The 26,137-nt window shown below is 41.4% G+C and overlaps 1 long non-coding RNA gene across 1 annotated transcript; it reads right to left on the bottom strand.

Moving 5' to 3' along the window:
* Positions 1-956: 956 nt before the first annotated feature.
* Positions 957-24,359, bottom strand: LOC137753447 (uncharacterized). Its single transcript, XR_011071481.1, has 3 exons — positions 24,293-24,359; positions 4,378-4,488; positions 957-3,248 (listed from the first exon to the last, which is right to left on the bottom strand). It is a non-coding gene; the product is annotated as an uncharacterized lncRNA (long non-coding RNA).
* Positions 24,360-26,137: the final 1,778 nt, after the last annotated feature.

Below are 26,137 nucleotides of genomic sequence, written 5' to 3'. Positions count from 1 at the left end.
TAATGTCTATTTAGGTCTTCTGCTCATTTTTAAATTATGTTGTTTTTTAATATTGAGTTGTATCAGCTGTTTGTATATTTTGAGTATTAATCCCTTGTTGGTTGCATTGTTTGCAAATACTTTCTCCCATTCAGTAGGTTGTCTTTATGTTTTGTTGATAGTTTCCTCTGCTGTGCAAGAGTTTTAAAGTTTGATTAGGTCCCATTTGTTTATTTTTGCTTTTATTTGTTTTGCCTTGGGAAACTGATCTAAGAAAAAATTGCTGTGGTTTATGTCCAAGAATGCTCTTTGACTGTGTTCTCTTCTGGGAGTTTTATGGTGTCATGTCTTAAATTTAGGTCTTTAAACAATTTTTAGTTAACTTTTATATATGGTGTTTTAATTTCATTGATTTGCATGTAGCTGTCCAACTATCCCAACACCACTTATTGAAGAGATTGTCTTTTCATTGTGTATTCTTGCCTCCTTTCTTGTAGATTCATTGACTGTAGGTGTCTGGGTTTACTCCGGGTTCTCTGTTCTTTTACATTGATCTATATGTGTTTTTATGTCAATAACATGCTGTTTTGATTACTGTAGCTTTGTAGTTCTGTCTGAGGTCTGGACAGGTTATGCCACCACCTTTGATCTTTTTCCTCAGGATGGCTTTGGCAATTCTGGGTCTTTTGTGACTCCATATAAATTTTAGGATTATTTGTTCTAGTTCTGTGAAAAACATCATGGGTGTTTTGATAGGAATCACACTAAATCTGTAGATTGCTTTGGGTAGTATGGCCATTTTTTTTTTTTTTTTATAAATTCCTTCCTCCCTCCCTCCCTCCCTCCCTTCATTTATTTTTTGCCAGTCGCTGTAAGACTGAGGAACAAGTCCTGAGAGCAGGTGAGGGGATTAAGAAGAGACAGGGTCAGGAGGGTGGTGTATAAACACACACACTTCATTTCTCGTCAAACCTCTTTTTATATATTGCAGTAGACAATACATGTTATTGTTAAAATCGCCAAACTGAATCATCAGACAGTATTTCCTTAGTGTTGAAATTATAGCACAAAACATTCTGCGAACCAGGATATAAACATGCTTGAGAACAGACTGTGACTACCGAAGCATGCCAAGGACAAACTATACTTATAGAAACCGCAAGCAACCTCATGGGCCAAGACTCATCTTCTCTAATAACTCTTTCAGGTCCTGTCAAGGATTAAGCAGGACTTTGCCATGCTTTAAGCTGCAAGAGCTGTGTCAGCTTGCAGCTGGTGTCCGACATGTCCCCTTTCCTTATTTTTTAATGTGAGGTGGTAGAGTCCAGCTCGGAGTTCTGCAATTGCTCGTAAGCCAGTTCGCAGGAGGACTGGAAAACAACAAATACACAATAATATTAAAATACTAATAACAATTAATTATAGGATAAAGGAGGTTAATAAGAGAACTCAGGGCAAAAGTACGTGTAATCTGGGTAAATATGTCTCGAGCAATTTCCACTGGATTTACATCTAGGGGAGCTGCATGCTGGATATTTGTGATATCCTCATGTAAGCGAGTAATATCAAGGGATAGATTGGAATGAGATCAAATTCCCAATAAATGATTCTTAATCTGAGGCCAAGGCCACTGCGAATCGTTACATGGCTTAGAGGTTACACAGACTGCAGAAAATTCTGCATGACAATGCATAGAAAAGGCAGTTTTTAGAGCAGCTAATTGGTCTCCAAGAATAAGAACAACTTCCAATGCATTAACATGACTTTCTAATTTTCTATCAATAGTTTCTTGAGTTCCCAAAGCATTAGAGACATTAGCAGCTAAATTATTCACAAATGTGGCAGTGTGAATACTTTGAGTCAGCACAGTAGCGGAAGCAGCTACAGAAGCAATGACTGCAACGATCACTGTAATTCCAACTATAAGTAGCCCCAAAAATCGCTTAGGCTGTTGTAAAAGAAGGGAAAGTTCATGCATGACCTGCAAACCTGAATTAGAATACCAAGGACCTGTAACATTTACAGGGAGCATAACAAAGGGAGGCTGATGAACAAGAAGAAATCCCCGATTTGATTCCCCCGTGGTTATACAATTTGTCAAATTACAATTATCACAACGTATGCCATAAAACCCTTCTTTTTGAAAAACGTAGACAGAACCAGTAAGAATAGCATAGGGTGATGGAACACAAGCCATAACAAAAGCGGTTAAGTTCCTAACAGGATGTTGTTGATGTGAAAGGACAACAGGCCCCACAGCAGCCATCAACTTCCAAATATTATTTTGTACATTTCCTAAATTGGTGGAGAGGACACCCTCCACCCATCCCCCTGGAGATTCAATCTTATTAATAAGAAGTTCAGCAAAAGGTTGAGGAAAAGACCAGTCCAAAACAGCTTCAGTAGTATGAGGAATTAATTCAATGCCACACTGGTGTAGAATATTGGCATCGATGCCACGGAGGATATGACCATAAAGGTTCTGAGGGGTTAGAAAAAGGGGACAATATTGTTGAGTGCAGGGAGGCAAGTCCTTAGGAGGATTCTCTGTAGCCTTAAAATAAGGAGTGGAGAGCCTCATAATATTCAAAATCCATTCCTGCGAGACCACGTTTCATCCCGATACTGGAACTGATATGTATAAGAAGGCCTGGGTCCTACCGAAAGACATCCATGCCGGTATCGTTCGTGTTGGTTATACCAAAACGCAGGAATGGAAAAACAGATAGGGGCACGCAAAGAAAAGGCAGTATATGAAAAACGAGTTACAGTGAGAGGGGTAATAAAATCACTGCTTGGATAGCCAAAAAGGGAAGTATCGTTAACATAAACAGGAATTGAGGGATCATTTCATTCTACAGGGCGAAGTAATGGAGGATCAGGGACATATGCCCAATAAGCATCAGTATTACCCAAAACTACCTAACAAGAGATAATAGCCAACATAGCCACAAACAACGTTTGTGGGGACTTAGTCACTTGCTGCTGCATCAACATCTCCTCCACCTTCTGGGTCAGTCATTTCAATTGGCCCCATGTTGGAGGGTTGGCCATCCACGTGGCGCAGGAGAGACGACACTGACGGGCTTGGAGAGCTGGTTTCTCGGGAGGATTGGGAGTGTCGTTGAGCCGCGTTCTCTTCATATGGTGGGGGAGACAGTTCACCATCCGGTCCGGATCCATATTGCAGGGGAGGGAATTCACCATCTGGTCCGGATCCATAGACTCTCACGAGGCGCTCAGGTATCCAACGAGGATCCTTAGGGTCCCTAGGAAACACACAAACATGCCCTCGTCCCCATATTAGTACAGGATCTGGACCATTCCATTGATTAGTCAGAGGATCCCGCCAACGGACTTCAGCAAAAGGCAAGGCACGAGGATGCCAAAATCTTTCTGCAGCTGTCTGTCCTTGCTTATCTACGTTCAAAAAATTTAAAGTATATAAAGAACGTCGCAATAAATTGTGCAGGGTTGTGGTATATTCCCCCTTCTTTGTTTTCAAACCCCAAAGAAGATATATCTTCCCCCTGCTTAGAAGCTTGAAATAAAGCAGTTTGGAGTGGAGAAGAAAGACTCACAGGCAGAGAGGAAGTAGAAGAAACAGAAATAGACCCCTGATTTACTGAAGGGGACTCATCAGGAGCTTTCGCTGGCAAGGAAGAGCCAGAAGAATGCGCAATAGGGGCTAGGGAAGCATCTTGAGTAACATCATGAAAATATTTTACCCAAGTTAAAGCTTGGGCTAAAGCAGTAAATGAAGTTTTATCTAATACAGGAAAGTTTTCAGATTCAGCAGGCACATTCTTAAGAGCTGCAAAAATGCCATCATCAAAATCAGGATTGTGATATCGTGCAGCCTCTTCCTCCAATTCAGTCTCATCCTCTGGGGATAGTTCATCATCATCCTCCAGGAACTCTGAAGATGGCATGGTCGCCAACAAGGGAGGCGCAGTAGGAGAAACAGGTTCCTCAGGCAAATTTTGTAACTGAGGAGCAGAAGGGAAGCGGCGTAAAGACGCTGCTTTGAATAATTTCTGAATCTCATGAGTTGGATCAAGACAATCTCTTATCAAATTCCAAAATGAAAAAGTATCCACAGGAACCTTAGAAGGTCCATGAAGGGAATAGAAAGTTTTCAATTGTTGACCTATTTTTTCCCATGTTTGAATATTAACAGTTCCTCCCTCTGGGAACCATGGACAAATTTCCTGCACCAAATGAAGAAAATGATCAAGCTGTTTATGCGTAACCTTAACGCCCCGAGTGGATAACATATAGTAGCTGAACGAAAAGTTGTCCTTCCTTAGATCCAGTTTGCCCCATTTTTACTCCTGATGAGAACAAAACAGAAAGAAAGGCTACATCTAAAATATCCCCCAGTACAATCCAACTTACCCTGTATATGTCTGTGCGTGAAATATTTCCGGGGTCCCTCTCAACAGCCCACGTACTCAGGTCCCTGTTCGGGTGCCACTTGTCAGTCGCTGTAAGACTGAGGAACAAGTCCTGAGAGCAGGTGAGGGGATTAAGAAGAGACAGGGTCAGGAGGGTGGTGTATAAACACACACACTTCATTTCTCGTCAAACCTCTTTTTATATATTGCAGTAGACAATACATGTTTTTGTTAAAATCACCAAACTGAATCATCAGACAGTATTTCCTTAGTGTTGAAGTTATAGTACAAAACATTCTGTGAACCAGGATATAAACATGCGTGAGAACAGACTGTGACTATCGAAGCATGCCAAGGACAAACTATACTTATAGAAACTGCAAGCAACCTCACGGGCCAAGACTCATATCTTCTCTAATAACTCTTTCAGGTCCTGTCAAGGATTAAGCAGGACTTTGCCATGCTTTAAGCTGCAAGAACTGTGTCAGCTTGCAGCTGGTTCCCAACAATTTTTGGCTGAGTTGGGTCTTTGTTACTGGGCACGGGCTTTCTCTAGTTGCGGAGAGTGAGGGCTACTCTTCATTGCGGTGCACGGGCTTCTCAACGCGGTGGCTTCTCTTGTTGCGGAGCACGGGCTCTAGGTGTGCAGGCTCAGTAGTTGTGGCACACAGGCTTAGTTGCTCCGTGGCATGTGGGATCTTCCCGAACCAGGGCTCGAACCCGTGTCCCCTGCATTGGCAGGTGGATTCTTAACCACTGTGCCACCAGGGAAGGCCCAGTATGACCATTTTAACAATATTAATGCTTCCAATCCAAGAGCATGGGGTATCTTTCCATTTCTTTGAATCATTTTCAGTTTTCCTTTAGTTTTATAGTTTTCAGCATATAGGTCTCTAACCTGCTTGGTTGTTTATTCCTAGGTATTTCTTTTTGATGCCATTTTAAACGGGATTTTTTTTTTTACATACTCTGATATTTCACTGTTAGTGTAAAGAAATGCAACAAATTTCTGTATATTAATCTTGTATCCTGCTACCTTGCTAAATTCATTTATTAGTTATAATAGTTTTGGTGTGGAGTCTTTAGGGTTCTGTATACAGAGTATCATGTCATCTGCAAATAGTGACAATTTTACCTCTTCTCTTCCAATTTGCATATCTTTTATTTCTTTTTCTTGTCTGATTGCTGTGGCTATGAGTTCGAATACTATGTTGAATAGAAGTGGGGAGAGTGGGCATCTTTGTCTTGTTCCTGAATTTAGCAGGAAGGCTTTCACTTTTTACTGTTGAGTATTATGTTGCTTGTGGGTTTGTCATAAATGGTTTTTCATCATGTTGAAGTATTTTCACTCTATACCCACGTTGGTGAGAGATATTATTTTTATCATGAATGTACATTGAATTTTGTCAAATGCATTTTCTGCATCTATTAAGATGATCATGTGGTTTATGTCTTTCCTTTTGTTAATGTGGTGTATAACATTGATTGATTTGCGTATGTTGAACCATCCTAGAATGATCCAACTTGATCATGGTGTATGATCCTTCTTATGTATTGTTAGATTTGGTTTGCTAATGTTTTGTTGAGTATTTCTGCATCTGTATTAAAGATATTGGCCTGTAATTTTCTTTTTTGTAGTGTCTTTGTCTGGTTTTAGTATCAGGGTGATGGTGGCTTCATAAAATGAATTTGGGAGTGTTCCCTCCTCTTCAGTCTTTTGGAAGAGTTTGAGAAGGATAGGTATAAGTTCTTCTTTGTATGTTTGGTAGAATTCCTCAGTGAAGCCATCTGGCCCTGGACCTTTGTTTAGAGGGAGGTTGGTTTTGTTTTGTTTTTGGGTTTTTTTTTTTAAATTCTAGATATTATTTCACTTCTAGTCATCAGTCTATTCAAATTATCTGTTTCTTCTTGACTCGGTTTTGGCAGGCTCTATGTTTCTAGAAACTTGTCCATTTCTTCTATCATGCCCAATTTGTTGGCATATGACTGTTCATAGTATTCTCTTATGGTTTTTTGTATTCCTATGATATCATTTATTTCTCCTCTTTCATTTCCTATTTTGTTTATTGATGTCCTCTCTATTTTGTTCTTGGTGAGCCTGCCTAGAGGTTTGTTAATTTTATCTTTAAAAAAAAAAACAGCTCCTGGTTTTATTGATCTTTTCTATTTTTGTTGATCTCCATTTTATTTATTTCCTCTCTAATTTTTATTATTTCCTTCCTTCTACTGACTTTGGGTTTTGTTGACTCTTCTAATTCTTTTAGTGGTAGGTAGGTTGTTTGAGACTTTTTTGTTTCTTGAGGAAGGCCTGTATCTCTATGAACTTCCTTCTTATAACTGCTTTTGCTATATCCCATAAATTGTGTAAGGTTGTATTTTCATTTTCATTTCTCTGAAGGTATTTTGATTTCGTTGTTGACCCATTAGTTTTTTTAGTAGCATGTTGTTTAGTCTCCATCAGTTCATTATTTTCCTGTTTTTCTTTCTGTGGTTGATTTCTAGTTTCATACTGTTGTGGTCAGAAAAGGTGCTTGAAATAATTTCTATCCTCTTAAATTTGTTGAGGCTTATTTTGTGACCTAGTATGTGGTCTATCCTAGAGAATGTTCCAAGTGCACTTGAAAAGAACATGTATTCTGCTGTTTTTGGATGGAATGTCCTACAGATATCTGTTAAGTCCAACTGGTCTATTATATCATTTAGGACCTCTGTTGCCTTATTGATTTTTTTTTAAGGGAGGGAGGGAGGATGGATGGATACATGGATGGATAGAGGGATGGTGAGTGAGTGAATAGATGGATGGATGATAGACAATAATAATGAACTTTTAAAATTAATTAATTAATTAATATATGGCTGCGTTGGGTCTTCATTGCTGCACACGGGCTTTCTCTAGTTGTGGTGAGCAGGGGCTACTCTTCATTGTGGTGCACAGGCTTCTCATTGCGGTGGCTTATCTTTTTGTGGCGTACAGGCTCTAGGCACGTGGGCTCAGTAGTTGTGGTTTGTGGGCTCTAGAGTGCAGGCTCAGTAGTTGTGGCGTATGGGCTTAGTTGCTCCATGGCATGTGGGATACTCCCGGATCAGGGATCGACCTGTGTCCCCTTCACTGGCAGGCAGATTCTTAACCACTGTGCCACCAGGGAAGTCCCTACTGTATGTTTTTGATTTGTGGTAACTGTGGCGCTCAAGTATGTTGGCCCATAGCTATATCTACTTGTGTTAAATTGATAGTCATACAAGTTCACGTTCTAAAATATCTACATTTTAAACTCCCCTCCCCCACATTTTGTGATTTTAATGTCCTATTTTACATATTTATGTTTATCCTTTTGCTGTTACTTGTAGTTATAATTGCTTTTACAAAATTTTCTGACTTTTAAAATCTACTGGCTCATTTAAGTGGTCTTCAATCCTTTTATATATTTGCCTTTCTTATTGTGATTTTCCCTTTCCTATATATTCTTGCTTTTAGTCTATTTAGAGAAGACCCTTCAATATGTCTTACAGGGTAGGTTTAGTATTGCTGAATTCTTTTAGTTTTTGCTTGTCTAAGAAATTCTTTCTCTCTCCTTCTATTCTAAATGATAATCTTGCTGGGTAGAGTATCCTAGATTGTGGGGTTTTTTCTTTCAGAACTTTGAATATATCATGGAAGGCCTTTCTGACCTGCAAAATTTCTACAGAGAAATCAGCTGATTGCCTATGGGGGTTCCCTTGTAACTGTTTTTCTCTTGCTGCCTTTAGAATCCTCTCTTTAACTTTTGGAATTTTAATTGTATGTCTTGGTGTTGGTCTGTTTGGGTTATCTTGTTTGGGACCCTCTGTGCTTCCTGTACCTGGATATCTGTTTCCTTCTTTAGGTTTGGGAAGTTTTTAGCCATAATTTCTTCAAATACATTTTCAATTCCCTTTTCTCTCCCTTCTCTTTCTGGAACCCCTATTATGCATAGGTTGGCAGGTTTTATATTATCCCATAAATCCTGTATGTTACTTTAATTTTTTAAAATGTATTTTTCTGTCTGCTGTTCTGGATTGGGTGATTTCCATTATTCTATCTTCCAGATCACTTATTCGTTCTTCTGTGTCATTTAGTCTGCTATTCATTGCTTCTAGATTGTTTTTTATCTCAGCAATTGAATGTCTATTTTTGATTGATTCATCTTTATAGTTTTTAGTTCCTTATTACAGTGATTTGAATTTTTATTGGTAATCTTTCTTAATTCCTTTAGCATTTTTATTACCTCCATTTTGAACTCAGGGTCTAGCAGACTGTTAAGGTCTGTTCCATTATTTGTTTTTTCAGGGGATTTCTCTTATTCTTTTAACTAGGATTAATCCCTCTGCTCTTTCACTTCACTTAACTTTCTCTGTTCTATGAATTTAGAAGAAACAGTTATCCACTGTGCTCTTGAAGAGCTGTTTTTATGTGAGAGCATCCCTGTGTAGGCTGTGTGTCCAATATTTTTGGTGTGAGGGCTGTTTTTGGCATGGATGCCAGCCATGTGTTTCCTCAGAGTGTGGTGGCCATTATCCCCTTGATAGGGGGTGTGATTTGCATTGTGGTGCCTAGAGCCTGTTCTGGATGTGAGGAGGGGCTTCCTCTTTACCCTGTGGCTGTCATCACCCTCTCCAGGGCTGGGTCTGCTCTCCAGTTGTTACGGTAGAAGCCCCGAGGTCAAGTTCAATCAGGTTCCATTGCCCTTGAGCTCATGTCCTGCCCCAAAGGAAGTGATTGCTAAACCAGGTGAGGCCTGTGTGGTCACAGAGAACCTATGCATGCACTGCCTGAGTAGGCATCTGCTCACAAGCAGCCCATGGTCGTGTCTCTTCCTGTTTTGTTCATCCCAGATGTAGTGCAAGGCTGTGGCGTGCAGTAAACTGGGGCTGGGTGTCAGGGTGTTGTGGCTGCAGGAATTGAGGTGGCTGTGTTGCTGCCTGGGATCTGGTCTGACTCTGCAGCAGACTTCTCCCAGGATCTGTCTGCCCCAGATCTGGCACTAGGTGCAGTGTGTAGTCAGCAGAGCCGGGGCACCCTCACTGGGAAATGAATTGCTGGGTACTCTCGCCCAGGGCCAGTCTGCCTCAGTTTCAGCACTTAGCTGCTGTGCATTCTTGTGGCAATGCCCAGTGAGTGTGCTGACAGTGTCTGATGCAGTTGGACCTGCTGCCGCCATGTGCATGCTTACAATAGGCTCTGCCACTAGAGCTGCCACTTCCTTCTACACACCGATAATGGGTTCCGTAGCTCCCCCTGGATCACGCCCCAGGCCCTTCTGGCTGCTTCTTTATAGCTAGATTGAGTCCTCACCCAGGGCCTTTCTGCCCAGGATTCAGTGCTTAGCCACTCCTGTGGCACCACCTGGTCTGCACATTGCAATGTCTGCCCAGCTAGCCCTGCTGCTCCCCTGTGCATGCAATGACAATGGTCTCCATAGTTCTGCCTGGATCACGTCCTAGGCACCCTGATCTATCTCTGCATAGTTAGACTGAATCTTTGCCCTGACCTCATGCCAGGCCGTGGTGAGGAGTGAGCAGGTCCAAGGTATTCGCCCCTTCAGATTGGGAAGCGTGGCAAGGCAGCACCCACTACTGCAAGTCTCTCTCTGCATGGATTGTTAGTGAGCCAGAACACACACACTCCTTCTTCAATCCTCCTGTCTGTCTCAGTAGATTTCCCAGTAGGCAAGGTGACTTGTCTCCTCTGTTCAGGACCCTAGGACTGGGATGCCCAGATTGCAAGTCAATATAATATGCTCCCTTTCCAGGGCAAGGGTCTACCCGTGTGGACCTTCTTCTCTTCCTTACAAATCCCTCCCAGGGTGCCAGTCCTGACCTGATGCCTTTTTTTCCCCATCCTACCCAGTTACATGTTGATCTTTCTTGCCGCTTTGGTTGTATAGGATATCTTTTGCCTGTTTCCAGTTAGTTTTCTGTGACAACTGTTCCACACGTAGATGTATTCTTGATGTGTTTGTGGGAGGAAGTGAGCTCCACATCCTACTACTTTGCCATCTTGACCCTCCTTCCAGATCTCTTTTGGTTGCTATTCATTTGCTTAGAATATCTTTTCCCATCATTTATCTTTGAGCCTATTTGTGACTTGGGTATAAAATGAATCACTTGTGAGCAGCATACAGTTGCATCAAGTTATCAAAAAATCCATACTGCTTCCTTTGTTTTTTAATTTGTAAGTTTATCTATATTTAAAGTGATTACTGATAACATAGTTCTTCTGTTTTGCTATGTGTTTTCTACATGTCTTATATGATTTTTGTTCAGTTCTTCTAATAATGCCTTTTCCAATGTAATTCTTATTCCCCCTTTCTTTTTCAGTATGTTTTTAAGGTAATTTATTGGTTGCAATTTGGGAATTAATAGTTAATGCCCTAAATTTATACCAATCTAGTGTGAATTAATACCAACTTAGTTTAACGACACATTAACTCTGCTGCTATCCAGCTCCATCCCAAACTTTTATGTTGTAATTTCACAAATTACATCTTTATACATCATGTGCCCACTGACATAGACTTATAATTATTGTTGTATGCATTTGTCTTTTTAGTCATATAGGAAACAAAAAGAGAGTTACAAACCTGAAAAACAATGGTGATAGCTTTAATGTATACATCTATATATTACCTTTGTCAATGATCATTATTTCTTTGTATTGCTTTGAGTTACTGTCTCATGTCATTTTGTTTCAGCCTTAAGAACTCCCTTTAGCATTTCTTGCAGTGCAGGTCTAGTAGACATGAGCTCTCTTAGCATTTGTTTATCTGGAAATATGTTAATTTTTCCTTCATTTTTGAAGGAGTGGTTTGCCAATATAGAATCCCTGGTTGACAGTGTTGGTTGTTTTTTGTTCCACCCACCCCAGCATTTTAAATGTTTCATCCCACTGCCTTCTGACCCCCATGGTTTCTGATGAGAAATCAGCTGCTAATCTTACTAAGGATCCCTTGTTTGTGACAAGTCTCTATCTTGGCTGCTTTCAAGACTTTTCTCTTTGTTTTTTGAGAATTTTAGTATACTGCATCTCAGTGGGGATCTGAGTTTACCTTGCTTGGAGTCCATTAAGCTTCTTGGAGGTGTAGTTTCATGTCTTTCATCTAATTTGGGACATCCACTTTGGCTCACTGGCTGTTGACTAGGAGCTCACCTGAGGCAGTTGCCAGGAACATCTATATACGGCCTCTGTGTGGCTTCAACTTCTCACAGTATGGTGGCTGGGTTCCAATATGGAGCATCCCAAGAGTGAGTATTCCAAGATAACTAGGCAGAAGCACCAGCTTCTTATGACCTAGCCTTAGAAGCCACAGGCATTACTTCTGCCATATTCAATTGGTCAAGCTAACCACTAAGATCATCCTAGATTCAAGAAGTGAGGAATCAGGTATCTCCCCACAATGCGAAAACGTTGAACGATTTGTGGCCCATTTTTAATCCACCATAAATATCCCATTGATTACAAAAGAGTCAAGTTTCCAGAACAAGCAAATGACAGAGAAGAGCTGTCAAGGATAGGTCTCCCATCTCCTGCAAGGGAAGGGCAGGGATTTGGGAGTATCCCACTTGTATCAGTAGGAGGAAAAGCCCTGCATTAAAGACAGAGATACAAGGAACTCAGAAGTGAAAAGGAATAAAGACCCTGCCTCCTCAGGATAAGAGAAAAAGGTGCTCCCTCAGTGATGTTCCTTGGAATGCGAATGGTACAGAAACGTAATTTGATTGAATTCAAGGACTAGTCATTGGGGTGAAAAAAACCTCCAATAAAGTAGGACTAAATGGGACCTTTCTTAATTATATGTAACATACACAGCAAAATCCCATGGCAAAATGTAGTTCATAATGAAGAAACTAGTCAATCCTTTTAAACATAGGTTACAGGAAAAGAATGACTGGTACCACTTGCATTGTTTAACATATTACTGGAATTCCTAAACAATGATCTAAGATGACAAAAATAAGATGTGTGAGGACTGAAAAGGAAGGAATAAAACTCAATATTTGAGGACGTTAAGATTCATTTACTTAGAAAATCCAACCAAGTGAACATATAAACTATTGGACAACTATGAGAGTTTGGCTAGTCTGCTAGATTCAAGATCATTTTATTAGAAACAATAAAATTTCTCCACACTAGCAATGAATATTTAAGAATTAACACAGAACACACAAGACCACTATGGAAAAACCTTTAAACTCTTAAAGGGGAAGTTTTGAATAAATGTAAAGATATTCCATGTTCTTGGATCAGATGACTTAGCAAAATAAAAATATCAAAAATATCAAATTTCTCCAAATTTATATATAAATTCAATGAGATTCCAAATAAAATCCCAGTGGGATTTTTTGAGCTACCTTATAATCTTATTCTAAAATCTACTTAAGGACTTCCCTGGTGGTGCAGTGGTTAAGAATCTGCCTGCCAATGCAGGGGACACGTTTTCAAACACTGGTGTGGGAAGATCACACATGCCACAGAGCCCGTGCGCCACAACTACTGAGCCTGTGCTCTAGAGCCCGCGAGTCACAACTACTGAGCCCATGCACCTAGAGCCCATGCTCCGCAACAAGAGAAGCCACCACAATGAGAAGCATGTGCACCGCAATGAAGAGTAGCCCCCACTCACTGCAACCAGAGGAAGCCCGCATGCAGCAACAAAGACCCAATGCAGCCAAAACTAAAGAAATTAAAAATAAAATGAATTAAAAAAAAAAGACAACTTAAGGTAGTTTTGGGAACCCCTCAGACTTGGAATTGGTGTCAGAAGTGAGAGCAATTTTGTGTGGACGCTTCCCTCTAGTTGTTAACTTTCCCATAGACCAATGGAAGTAAATAGAGAAATACACACATATATATACACTCTTTAGTAGTAAAGAAATGATAAACTATTAGAAAATTATATTAGGAAAGTAGCTTATTACATGAGAAAAATATAAGTGGGTTCTGACCGTAAGTCCTATACAAATAAGGATTCTAGGTGGAATAAAAACCTAATTGTGAAAGATAAATGGGAGAAAAATCCTGTAGAATATATTTGTGACTTCAGTTGGGGAGACCTTAAAACAAAATCCAAGGAAGCACAAATTATAGGTAAAAAAGAATTTCAAAGATGCCTTACACTATACCAAAATTAATGTTTATTAAGCAAAGGACCCCAAAGTTACCACAAAAAAAATGATAGGCTGAAAGAAGATATTTGCAACACCTAGCACTAACATGTAACTATCATCTAGACTATCAACTAGAATATGCTACTAAACTATACAAATCAAAAAGAAAAAAGTAGATACCTCCAAGAAAAAGATATGAAGTCATTTTACAGACTGGGAAAACCAAATATTTAACAAGTCAAAGAAACAATGTTCAAACTTTTCAATAGTCAGGTAAACAAAATTTAGACAAGATACCAATTTATACATAGCTGACTGTGAAAATTAGAAAGCTGGATAATGCCAAGTGTTGGTAGTGGTGTGGTGAAAGAGGAACTCTTATACAATACTACCAGGAATATATAGTCATAGTGGAGAGTGACCTGGCAGTTCTTGGTCAAATTAAGTATAAGTGAACCCTATGATACACCAATCTCATTCTCTGGGGTATATATCCCAGAGAAAATTTCACATTTCTGTAAGATATGTATAAGAATTTTAATCATAGTCTTGTTTGTTATGATGTTGGAAGGGTGGAGTTTGTTGGAGGAATTAGAGGCAATCTAGTATCGCTCACTCAGGGAATGGCCAAATAAAATCAGGTGGAATATTATGGAGCAGTACAAACAAAAGAACTAGACATGGTTTTGCTGAGTGAAAAAAGTTTTAAAAAGTTTATTGCACCATATTGCTTATGTAAATTAAAAATAAAAGCAACAAAAAATGGGACTTCCCTGGTGGCACAGTGGTTAAGAATCCGCCTGCAGATGCAGGGGACACATGTTTGATCCCTGGTCCGGGAAGATCCCACATGCCGTGGAGCAACTAAGCCCCTGCACCACAACTACTGAGCCTGCGCTCTAGAGCCCGTGAGCCACAACTACTGAAGCCCATGCACCCTACGGCCCATGCTGTGCAACAAGAGAAGCCACCACAATGAGAAGCCCGTGCACCACAACGAAGAGTAGCCCCCGCTCACTGCAACTAGACCCAACACAGCCAAAAATAAATAAAATATTAAAAATTTTAAAAAAGCAACAAAAACCAATAACATTTGTCTTTCATTTTTTCACAAGGAGACAAACTTAAGGACACGGTGAGTTTGAACAGATTACAGATAGGGATAAAAGAGAGTTATGTAAAAATTACATTAAAATAATTGTAATAAAAGTTACATCTGTGTATTTTTTTTAATATGTTACAAACAGCATGTATAATTTCAAAGAAGTTATTTTAAATGGAAAAAGTCACTCTGGTAAATGTTTTAAAGACAACAGAAGGCTTTGGGAGAGCAGAAGAAAGTACATGACATAGCCCTGGGGAGGGCATGAAGCCTTCCCTGAATAAATATAGACAGATTAAATAAACCCCATAAAAACTGGGAATACAGTAACAGATATTTTAATTTTAGGTAAAGGAAACCTCATGTGTAGTATCACAGAAGTGGCAGAATGAGTGGGGATTATGCAGACTGCAAGAAAATCATATGGAGTCCAGAGAGATTACTTTAGGTAATCAGAGGCCAGATGATGAAGCATTTCATGCAGAAATCAGGTATTTTCCACTGGATAAAGGGAAACAATAATAGATTTAAGCTGGAAAGTGACTGTTGTGGATAGATTTTGGCACCATGAGGTAGGAATGCTGCTGTAACAAATGCCAAAAAAAAAAAAAGTGGTTATGGCTTTGGAACTAGGTGATGGGTAGAGGCTGAAAGAGTTCTGAGGTGTATGTATGAAAAAGCCTACAGACTTCCCTGATGGCGCAGAGGTTAAGAATCCGCCTGCCAATGCAGGCGACATGGGTTTGAGCCCTGGTGTGTGAAGATCCCACATGCTGAGGAGCAACTAAGCCCGTGCACCACAACTACTGAGCCTGCGCTCTATAGCCCGCAAGCCACAACTGAGCCCATGTGCCACAACTACTGAAGCCCGCGCACCTAGGGCCCATGCTCCGCAACAAAGAGAAGCCACGACAATGAGAAGCCCGCGCACGGCAACGAAGGGTAGCCCTTGCTCGCCACAACTAGAGAAAGCCCACGCACAGCAATGAAGACCCAAAGCAGCCAAAAATAAATAAATAAATAAATAAATTTAGAAAAGAAAAAAGCCTAGATTGCATTAATGAGACTGTTCGTAGAAATACAGATGTTAAAGGTGATTCTGGTGAGCTCACAGATGGAAATTATGAACATGCTCTTGGAAACTGGAAGAAAAGTGATCCTTGTTAGAAAGTGACAAAGAACTTGGCAGAACTGTGTTCTAGTGTTTTGTGGAAATTAGTGACAACTTTGGATTTAGCTAAGGAGATTTCTAAGCAAAGTGTTGAAGGTGCAGCCTGGTTTCTTCTTAATGTTTATTATAAAATGAGGGAGGAGAGGAAGATAAATTGAAGGAACTTTTAAGCAAAAACGAACCAGATCTTGAAGATTTGGAAAATTCTCAGCCTATCCACGTTGCAAAAAATGAGAAAATGTGCTCTGGAGAGAACACCAAGAGTGTGGCTGGACAGTCACTCCATAAAGAGATTACCAATGCGTTTAATCAGCCATCTCAGCTGGAGCCAGGAAGAGAGATGGGATTATAGCAGCAGAAAAAGTGCCAGCTGGGACTAAAGGGGAACAGAGAAAATAGGATAGAATGAAGTCTGTTTTACTTCTAAGATTTCACAGGACAGATGGGTCAATAGAGCTATCTGAATTTGGACATAAATTATTCCTCAAGAAAAGGGCGGAATGAGGATCTAGTTTGAGATGGCAACATAGAAGAATCCTGAACTCATCACCTCCTCCCACAGACACAATGAATCTACAGCAACATACAGAACAATTCCCTCTGAAAGAAATCCAAAAATTAGTTGAGGAACTCCCATGTATTGGGTAAACAAGGAAAAAACCCCCATCAAAACAGGTAGGAGATAGAGGGGTGGGATAGGGAGGGTGGGAGGGAGGGAGACACAAGAGGGAAGAGATATGGGGATATGTGTATATGTATAGCTGATTCACTTTGTTATAAAGCAGAAACTAACACACCATTGTAAAGCAATTATACTCCACTAAAGATGTTAAATACATAAATAAATAAATAAAATTTAAAAAACCAAACAGGTAGGGAGAGGCTGAGAGGCAATCTCACCATAAACCCCACCCTTGGCACAGCAACCTACAATTGGGAGGAAACTCACAACTCTGAGCTTCTCCCTTTCTCCCTGATGAAAGACATTAAAGATGATACCAACAGATGGAGAGATATACCATGTTCTTGGATTGGAAGAATCAACATTGTGAAAATGACTATACTACCCAAAGCAATCTACAGATTCAGTGCAATCCCTATCAAATTACCAATGGCATTTTTTACGGAACTAGAACAAATCATCTTAAAATTTGTATGGAGACACAAAAGACCCCGAATAGCCAAAGCAGTCTTGAGGGAAAAAAACGGAGCTGGAGGAATCAGACTCCCTGACTTCAGACTATACTACAAAGCTACAGTAATCAAGACAATATGGTACTGGCACAAAAACAGAAACATAGATCAATGGAACAAGATAGAAAGCCCAGAGATAAACCCACGCACCTATGGTCAACTAATCTATGACAAAGGAGGCAAAGATATACAATGGAGAAAAGACAGTCTCTTCAATAAGTGGTGCTGGGAAAACTGGACAGCTACATGTAAAAGCACGAAATTAGAATACTCCCTAACACCATACACAAAAATAAACTCAAAATGGATTAGAGACCTAAATATAAGACTGGACACTATAAAACTCTTAGAGGAAAACATAGGAAGAACACACTTTGACATAAATCACAGCAAGATCTTTTTTGATCCACCTCCTAGAGTAATGGAAATAAAAACAAAAATAAACAAATGGGACCTAATGAAACTTCAAAGCTTTTGCACAGCAAAGGAAACCATAAACAAGACGAAAAGACAACCCTCAGAATGGGAGAAAATATTTGCAAACGAATCAACGGACAAAGGATTAATCTCCAAAATATATAAACAGCTCATTCAGCTCAATATTAAAGAAACCTCACCCTGTCTTTATAAACCTTTCCCTGAAAGCCCTCAGGGAGTTCAGGTCTTTTAAGCACTAGCTGCCCTGGACTCCTTGCTTGGCGCCCTGCAATAAATGCTGCACTTTCCTTCAGCACAACCCAGTGTCAGCAGATTGGCTTCACTGAACGCAGGCAAGCAGACCCAAGATTGGTTCGGTAACAGAAACAGTTCTTACCTGGCTGCTCTTACAAGAAACAGCACAGAGGTAGCAGCATGAAACACACCCCCAGGCTTTCTGTGAAAGAGGCCTATTTGCTTATCTTAAAGCTTCAGCCTGAGGGGCAGGCTTCTAACTTAACACACAACTAGAGGTCTACTGAAATACTCTCCAAAGATCAGAAAGGCTGGCAGGTACCAACTTTGCACTATCCCTCTGCCTCACTCCATGTTGCTGGTATCTCCCAGAAAGGAGCTTGTGCACACATCTGGAGTCCCAGATTTTGTGGCTGCTGCCCAGGGGATGCCCCTTGATTACCTGGCTCTGGTGGCCAGCAGGGCTTATATTCACAGGTTGTATAGGACTGTAGCAAACAGAGAAAATGTTCATAACAAGCTACACCCTGCTCCTCCCAACCTGGGGCACAATGGAGAGGTAGCTGACTGAAATGCCCAGTCTTTCTGTGAAAGAGGCCTATTAGCTTATCTTCATAGCTGTGGCCTCAGGGCTAGGCTTCTAATTAAACACACATCTGGGGCCAAATACAATCCTTTCCAGAGACCAGGGAGGCTTGCAGCTAATATCAAGGCTGGTGGCTGCCATCTTCATGCTCTTCCCCTGCCCCACCCCAGATCGCAGGTATCTCCGACAAAAAACTGGTGCACACATCAGGTGCCCCAGCTTTTGTGGCTGTCGCCCAGAGAATACATCCCTTGATAGCCTGGCTCTGGTGGCCAGTGGGGCTTGTGTTCATGGGTTCAACATGTCAAAAATTAATGACAGAAACCTCAATTAAATCGAGTCAGGAGACCAGAAGGGGGAGCGCTCACACCCTGCAATGATAGAGCCCAACAGGAAGAAAGACTCTTCTTGCCTAGCTTTGTCTACTGTAGCCCTCCCAACTTCCTTTTCCCCTCTATAAAAGTGTTCTCCTTCCCTAGCCATGGGGGGCAGTCTTGCACAAGGCTCAACATGGTTGCAGACCCAAACTGCAATTCTCTGCTGATCCCAAATAAACCCATCTGGAGAAACATCTGGCAGTCTGTTTTAGGTCAACATTTTGATGGCCTGTCTGGGGACCAGAGAAGATTCCCCAAAGACTGCAGGGCTGGAACCTTATCCTGTCTTTTGTCCTGAATTCCTTCCAGTCATTAGCCAATGACTTAATCCTGGTAGAACTGGATGGTGGGCAACACTGTTTTACAGGACCTATAGGGGACTTCCCTGGTGGCGCAGTGGTTGGGAATCCGCCTGCCAGTGCAGGGGACACGGGTTCAAACCCTGGTCTGGGAAGATATCACATGCCATGGGGCAACTAAGCCCATGTGCCACAACTACTGAGCCTGTGCTCTGGAGCCCGTGAGCCACAGCTACTGAGCCCATGCAATGCAACTACTGAAGCCCGCGTGCCTAGAGCCCGTGCTCCGCAACAAGAGAAGCCACCACAATGAGAAGCCCGCGCGCTGCAACAAAGAGTAGCCCCCGCCTGCTGCAACTAGAGAAAGACCACACAGACAAAAATTAAAATAAATAAATACAGTACATATATTTATTTTATAAGATCTTTAAAAATATTTATATTTTTCTCCATAAATACTATTTAAATAAAATTTAATTTCTGGAGTATTCTGGTTCATCACTGTGTCTATTATCTAATATTCTCCCTAATGATACTATTTATTTATTTTCTATAAGTGATTATTTCAAAAAACAGGAAAAATATTTATGTCAAAAGAATGAGAAGACAAGCTGCACACTAGGAGAAAATATTTGCAAAAAATGTATCTGATAAAGGAGTTATCCAAAATATACAAAGAACTCTTCAAACTCAACAATAAGAAAACAACCTGATTTTAAAAATAGGCAAAAGATCTGAACAGACACTTCACCAAAAAATATACAGATAGTAAATAAGCATATGAAAAGATGCTCTATATCATATGTCATCAGGGAAATGCAAATTAAAACAACGAGAAACCACTACACACCTATGAGGATAGCTAAAAATCTAGAACACTGACAATACCAAACGCTGGCAAGGATGAAGAACAACAGGAGCTCTCATACATTGCTGGTGGGAATGCAAAATGGAACAGCCACTTTGGAAGACAGTTTGGCAGTCTCTTACAAAACTACACATGCTCTTACCGCTGACCCAGCAATCACTCCTTGATATTTACCCAAATGAGTTGAAAATGTATGTCCACACAAAAAATGTGCACGTGGATGTTTACAGCAACTTTATTCACAATTGCCAAAATCTGGAAGCAACCAAGATGTCCTTCCGTAGGTGAATAGATAAACTGTGGTACATTCAGACAATGTCCTTCAGTAGGTGAATAGATAAACTGTGGTACATTCAGACAATGTACCAGACAATGTGGTACATTCAGTGGATGTTTACAGCAACTTTATTCACAATTGCCAAAATTTGGAAGCAACCAAGATGTCCTTCAGTAGGTGAATAGATAAACTGTGGTACATTCAGACAATGGAATACTATTCAGTGCTAAAAAGAAATGAGCTATCATGCCATGAAAAGACATGGAGGAAAATTTAAATGCACAGAAGTGAAGGAAGCCAATCTAAAAAAAGCCACATCTGTATGCTTCCAACTATATGATATTCTGGAAAAGGCAAAACTATGGAGACAGTAAAAAGATCAGTGGTTTCCAGGGATAAGGGTTGAGGAAGGGATGAATAGGTGGATCATAGAGGATTTTTAGGGTAGCGAAAATACTCTGTATGATACTATAATGATGGATAAATGTACTGTACAACACAGAGTGAACCCTAAGGTCAACTATAGACTTTGGGTGATTATAATTGTCAGTGTAGGTTTATCAACTAACAAATGTACCACCCTGGTGGGTGATGTTTATAATGGGGGAGGCAATGCATGTGTCGGGGCAAGACATATATGGCAAACCTCTGTACCTTCCTCTTAATTTTCCTATGAACCTCAAATTTCTCTAAAATAGTCTTTTTAAAAAAAAATCTACCTATGCTTTTTAAAAACATTTTTATTATGAAATTTTTCAAATATACAAAGGAGAGCAATAAACAAGCATATACTCATCACCTATGCTTAATGATTGTTTACAGAGTGCCATACTTGATTTATGTATATTTTGCTAACTACTTTAAATTAGATATGATGACATTTCAGCTCTAAATAGTTCAGGTTACATCTCTAAAGAATGACACCTAATATAATGGCACCACACCTAAAAAAATTAACAGTAAGTCCTTAACATCGTCTAATACCCAGTCTATATTCAAGTGTAACTAACTGTTGAATAATTAAATATGATTTATGGTTATACAAAGTTCTGTGATATGCACAAACCATAAATTACTCAGCAATGCATTCATTGTAGGGCACTGATTTAGGGCAAGATTATTGCAAACACCCTTGCCAGTTCTTATAGTCTTGGGCTTCTAGTCCAGGGGTTCTTGACACTTTGGGAGTTGTTATGGACTGAATGTTTATGTCTTCCCAAAATTCTTATGTTGAAATCTAACCCTCAATATGATGGTATTTGGAGGTGGGACCTTTGGGAGATTATTAGGTCATCAGGATAGAGACCTCATAAATGGGATGAAGGCGATGAAGGGAACAGAGCGCCCTCTTTGGGCCACATGAGAATACAAGGAGAAGCTGCCAGTCTGTAACCTGGAAGATGGTTCTCACCAGAACTCAACCATGCTAGCTAGCACCCTGATGTTACTTCCAACCTCCAGAACTGAGAAATGTTTTTGTAAGCCACCCAGTTTATGGTATTTTATTATACCAGCCTGAGCTAGGACACGGGTTATTCCTCTGGGAATTAAGTCAAATTTTTAAAATCTGATCCCTAGAAAAATACACCTAGGCCCCAATATGCAACTCCATACATACAACTTCTTAGAGTTCAAGGACCTCTGGGAACCCGTCCAAGGAATCCCCAAATTTCAGGTCAAGGAGATCAGCTCCTTACTTGTGACTTGTAACAGTCCATTGGGCCACACTACACCCTGATGACAGAGAGCTGGTAAAGCTGACTCAGAGTTCCACATACATGGTCATTACTCAAACTGCATCAACTTTAAACTGGACCCTTCAGGAACAACAATGAACCCTGTGCTTCATCTCTTATCATTTCCCTGCCCAAACCCCTACCCCGTTGACCCACATCTCTGTGTTAAAGGCCTCAATCACAAACCTTCTTTTCAAGTCCTCCTAAAGAAGGTGGTCCCTGTCAGGTCTCTCAGGACTATCTCCTCTTTGGCCTTAAAAACTACTATTTATGAGGTGGGTAATGTTACTGTATTTCACCGAACTGAAGACGCCATTGGTTGTAAAAAAGGCATCCCCAATTCAGAAATGTTAAAATGCAAAGAGAATGTATCAGTCTTAGAGTTTTACAGATTCATCTGTTGGTAAACAGCTGCTGCACCAACCACCTTCCAAAATGACCTATTCAAAACCTGGGACACCCGCCCTTCCCCAGTTTCCCCCAATCTTGAAATGAAAGGGTTCATTTCAGATTGAAAAGGGTCCTTCTAACGTCTTGCTCCATCCCTGGCCTATGTCTTTCTGGCAGTGCCTGTGCCTCATGGGCCGGTAAATATTCCACATGACAACATAAGTTACAAAGGTTTTCAATTCTCTCCAAGATGTGTATTTCTGCATCATCAGGGTTGTGGGGAGCACAAAGTTCCCTGGATGGGTGGAATTAGTTTCCTGAATAAATACATGAAGAGAGGGTCGGGGGAGCAGGGATGATAAGAGTAAGAATTGGGTAAATTGAGAACATATCTTCAGCCCTCTCATCTCTAGGGATGCAAGGAACTGAGGACCAATTGCTCAGAGAAACCTGTTAGGATAGCAAACTTTAGACAAAATGTCGTGCATAAGTCATGATAAACAAGATGGTGTTAGAAGAAAGAGGGAAGATACCAACTCATCTGGGCCATGGCTTTAAGGCTTAATTGGTACAAACTTCTCCGTTCAGGCTCTTCTGGTGGGGAGTACAGAGTCCTGTAGGTCTGGAGGAGGAAAAAGGAGATAGAAGGCTGCAGGCCTGTCTTGCAGCTTCCAAACACACAACTTGAAACTCACCGCACTTCCTTCTCTGGCCCTTGATAACACATGAAGATTCTTCAACCCATAAAAACCCTCCAAAGCTGGAGTTGAGTCCCTTAGACACCAAGGTACAGCCTGCATCCTTGACAAAATGGCTGCATTCTGCCACAGAACTTGCCTTAGTTTCAATGGGATGGAATTCACAACTTTCTCTCCTGAACAGGGCAAGTACACACCTGAGATGTTCAAACGATGTGTTTAAATTACCTTAATAATTCTAATAGCAATAATGATATCAATAATACTAGCAACTAGGTAAGAACTTGTATATATTATCTCATTTGATTCTCAAAAAAGGAAAAAATAAAAAACATAAAACAAAAGTGCAATGTTAAGTATTTCCCCCCATTTTACAGATGATGGAAACCAGGTTAACATAACTCATCCAAAATGACATGGTTTGGACGTGATGGAGCCCAGAGTAGAATATAGGTTTCTCTGACTCCAAAACTAGCCCTCTTTAGGTAAGAGACAGTGCGGCCTTGAGGAGCATTAACTCCAGCCGTCTTCTCTTGGCTATATGGGGCCACATCTGTGAATTCACATTACAAGACCGAGTCTGCAACTCAGGAGAATCTCTGTGCTTGGAGGCTTCAAACTGAAACTCAAATTCCCGTCTTCCCTCCTAGAGGTCATTTTCCCAGGGATTCTCTAAGGCTATTGGGGAAAAGGAGGAAGAAGCAAGAGGGATTCACAGCTGTAGGCATCAGAGACCCTAGACAATGACGGCCCGGGAGAGCCATGACCGTGCTCCACAAATTGGTACTGATATCTCCGCTTGAGCCCACTTTTAGGCGAGGCACTACAGGGAAGAGGAATGCAGAAAGGCAAGGCTCAGGCCTTTCCTCCAAGGAAGCCAGATTCTCAGGCACTCACCCTATCTACTTTGGTAGAGGCAGCCATATCTGAGGCAGAGAGAAAGGAAACGCTTCACGAACTTCACGAACACCAAGGAATCACTGGGTCACTAAGGATTACCCCCGGCGGCAGCCACACAAAAGCTGTCGCACGCTCACACTGGCACAGCCACACAGGGTCACACAGTCTCACCAACGTGGTGACACAGCGTCAGAGTCACGCAGGCTGCAACAATCTCCCCTTACTCACAGACCCATGGTAACGCACTACACCAGATCATGCGTAGGCCCCACAAACACGCTATTGTGGCCTCACACATGCAACCCTCGTAGCAACACAAGACAAAAAGACACACACTGACACACACACTCGAAGGAGCAGCCTGGTAGACACACCGACGAACGCACGCCGACAAACCGGACGTACACGTTCTCGCCCGGACAAAGACCGAGAGACAGCACCTCCTCGGCCCGCACAGTCTGACCCCTCTGGAGCTTCAGGTCGCACCGCTTAGCGCCCCAGAACCGGACGGAAACGCACTTACCTGCCTCACGCTGAGAAACACTAGCCACCGACGCCGCTACGTCACCAGACTGAATCGGGCAGTGGCCCCTGGGAAATGTAGTTGGGGCGGGGGGGAGGGAGACGGCTGGAAACGCTCAGGTGCGAAGGGCTCTGGGGCTTGTAGTTTAGGAGGGAGACGCCGGTGCTCGGAGAGCTGTAACGCGCGCGAGGGGCGGCCCCGGATACGCCCCAGAGCCAAAGAAAGCCCCGACCCGTCCACTGATCCGCTGGAAGAACTAGGGCTGGGGTCCCAAGTGGTGCCCTTGCACAGACACGGGGCATTGCAGGGAGGGGTGGGAAGGAAGGCACCGAAGTCAGAAGTGGAAAGGAATAAGCTCCGTTCGGCGGAGTGGAGGAGGTGCGGGGAGGGGGAGTAGGGGTGAGGCCGGAAGGAAAGGGTCAAGCCCCAGAGGTGGGAGGATCTTCCTAGGAGAGGAGCGCTCAGGTGATGCTTGTCCAGGGGGACCAACAAGCCAAGGAGCTAGCAGCTCACGTTAATTTTGGTAGCTCATTGAATTATAACCGAGCTCAGAGTTGAAAGATAAACTTTGAGAGGCTCGTTTTTCCTGGTATCGTTGTTTGTCTCAGGCCAAGCAGAGCAGGAGAAAAAGACTTGTCTCCCAAATAGGAAGGAAACCCTTGAGGAAACACTATGCCAGGGCAACCCATAATGCAGGTAGTCTTTCATGGGTGCTGGGCTCCTGGGGGGTTGGTGGAGGGGGGCATCCTGGGGGCTTCCAGCACCAGGGCCCACCAACCTTTATTTACCCCAGGTGCCCCCCAAGGCAAGGCAATAGCTTCCTTTGGCCAACACCCATTATATGCTCAACTTTTCAACAAGAATTAGGGGTATTCAATGTATATCTTGGGGCCAGAATAAGCTAAATACCTGGATGGATAGGAGAGAAAGGATTTCCCCCTTTATGACACTGAGGAGGAGGGGCTAGCAAAAGGGACCAAGAAGAAATGGTGCAGATCATGGTGCTTCCCAACCTTTATCATGGCACGAAGAGAAAATGGTAATATTTGTATGGCACACTGGAGTTGTATAAGTTAGGGTGTAGATTATGCTGATATAATAAAGACCCCAAAATACTGTGACCTAAATATCATACATTTCTCCCTCATGTAAGAGTCTAAGGGTGAGCAGTCCAGGACTGGTGGGATAGCTCTGCCTTCCTGAACAAGTAGTTTCCATCTTTGGGGCAAAGGTGAGTATTAAAATTCTCAATATCTCCCAGCAAATAGGGTAGAGGAAGGGCAGATAAAGCAGGCACAGAAATGATAATCATCCCTTTTGCTCACATCTCATTGGTTGGGTAAGATGGACTTCGTAAAAATAAAAATTAACTTTTGTGCATCAAAAGACATTATCAAGAAAGTGAAAAGATAACCGACAGAAAGGGAGAATATTTGCAAATTATGTATAGGATGAGGGTCTAGTATCCAATATATATAAATAACTTTTTATGACTCAACAACAAAAAGACAACCCAATTAAAATTTGGGCAAAGGACTTGAATAGACATTTCTCCAAAGAAGATACACAAATGGCCAACAAGCACACAAAACGATGCTTAACATCATTAGTCATTAGGGAAATGCAAATCAAAACCACACGAAGTGCCACTTCACATCCACTAGGATGGCTATAATTCTTAAAAAAGGAAAATAAGTGTTAGGATGTGGAAAAACTGGAAACCTTGTATACTGCTGGTGGGAATGTAAAATGCTTCAGCTACTGTAGACAGCAATTTGGCAGTTCCTCAAAAAGTTAAGCACAGAATTACCATATGATTCAACAATTCCACCCCTAGGTATATAC

Source organism: Eschrichtius robustus, chromosome 19, assembly GCF_028021215.1.
Source record: "Eschrichtius robustus isolate mEscRob2 chromosome 19, mEscRob2.pri, whole genome shotgun sequence".
Lineage (NCBI taxonomy): Eukaryota > Metazoa > Chordata > Mammalia > Artiodactyla > Eschrichtiidae > Eschrichtius > Eschrichtius robustus.
This window is presented reverse-complemented; position numbering and strand designations above follow the sequence as displayed.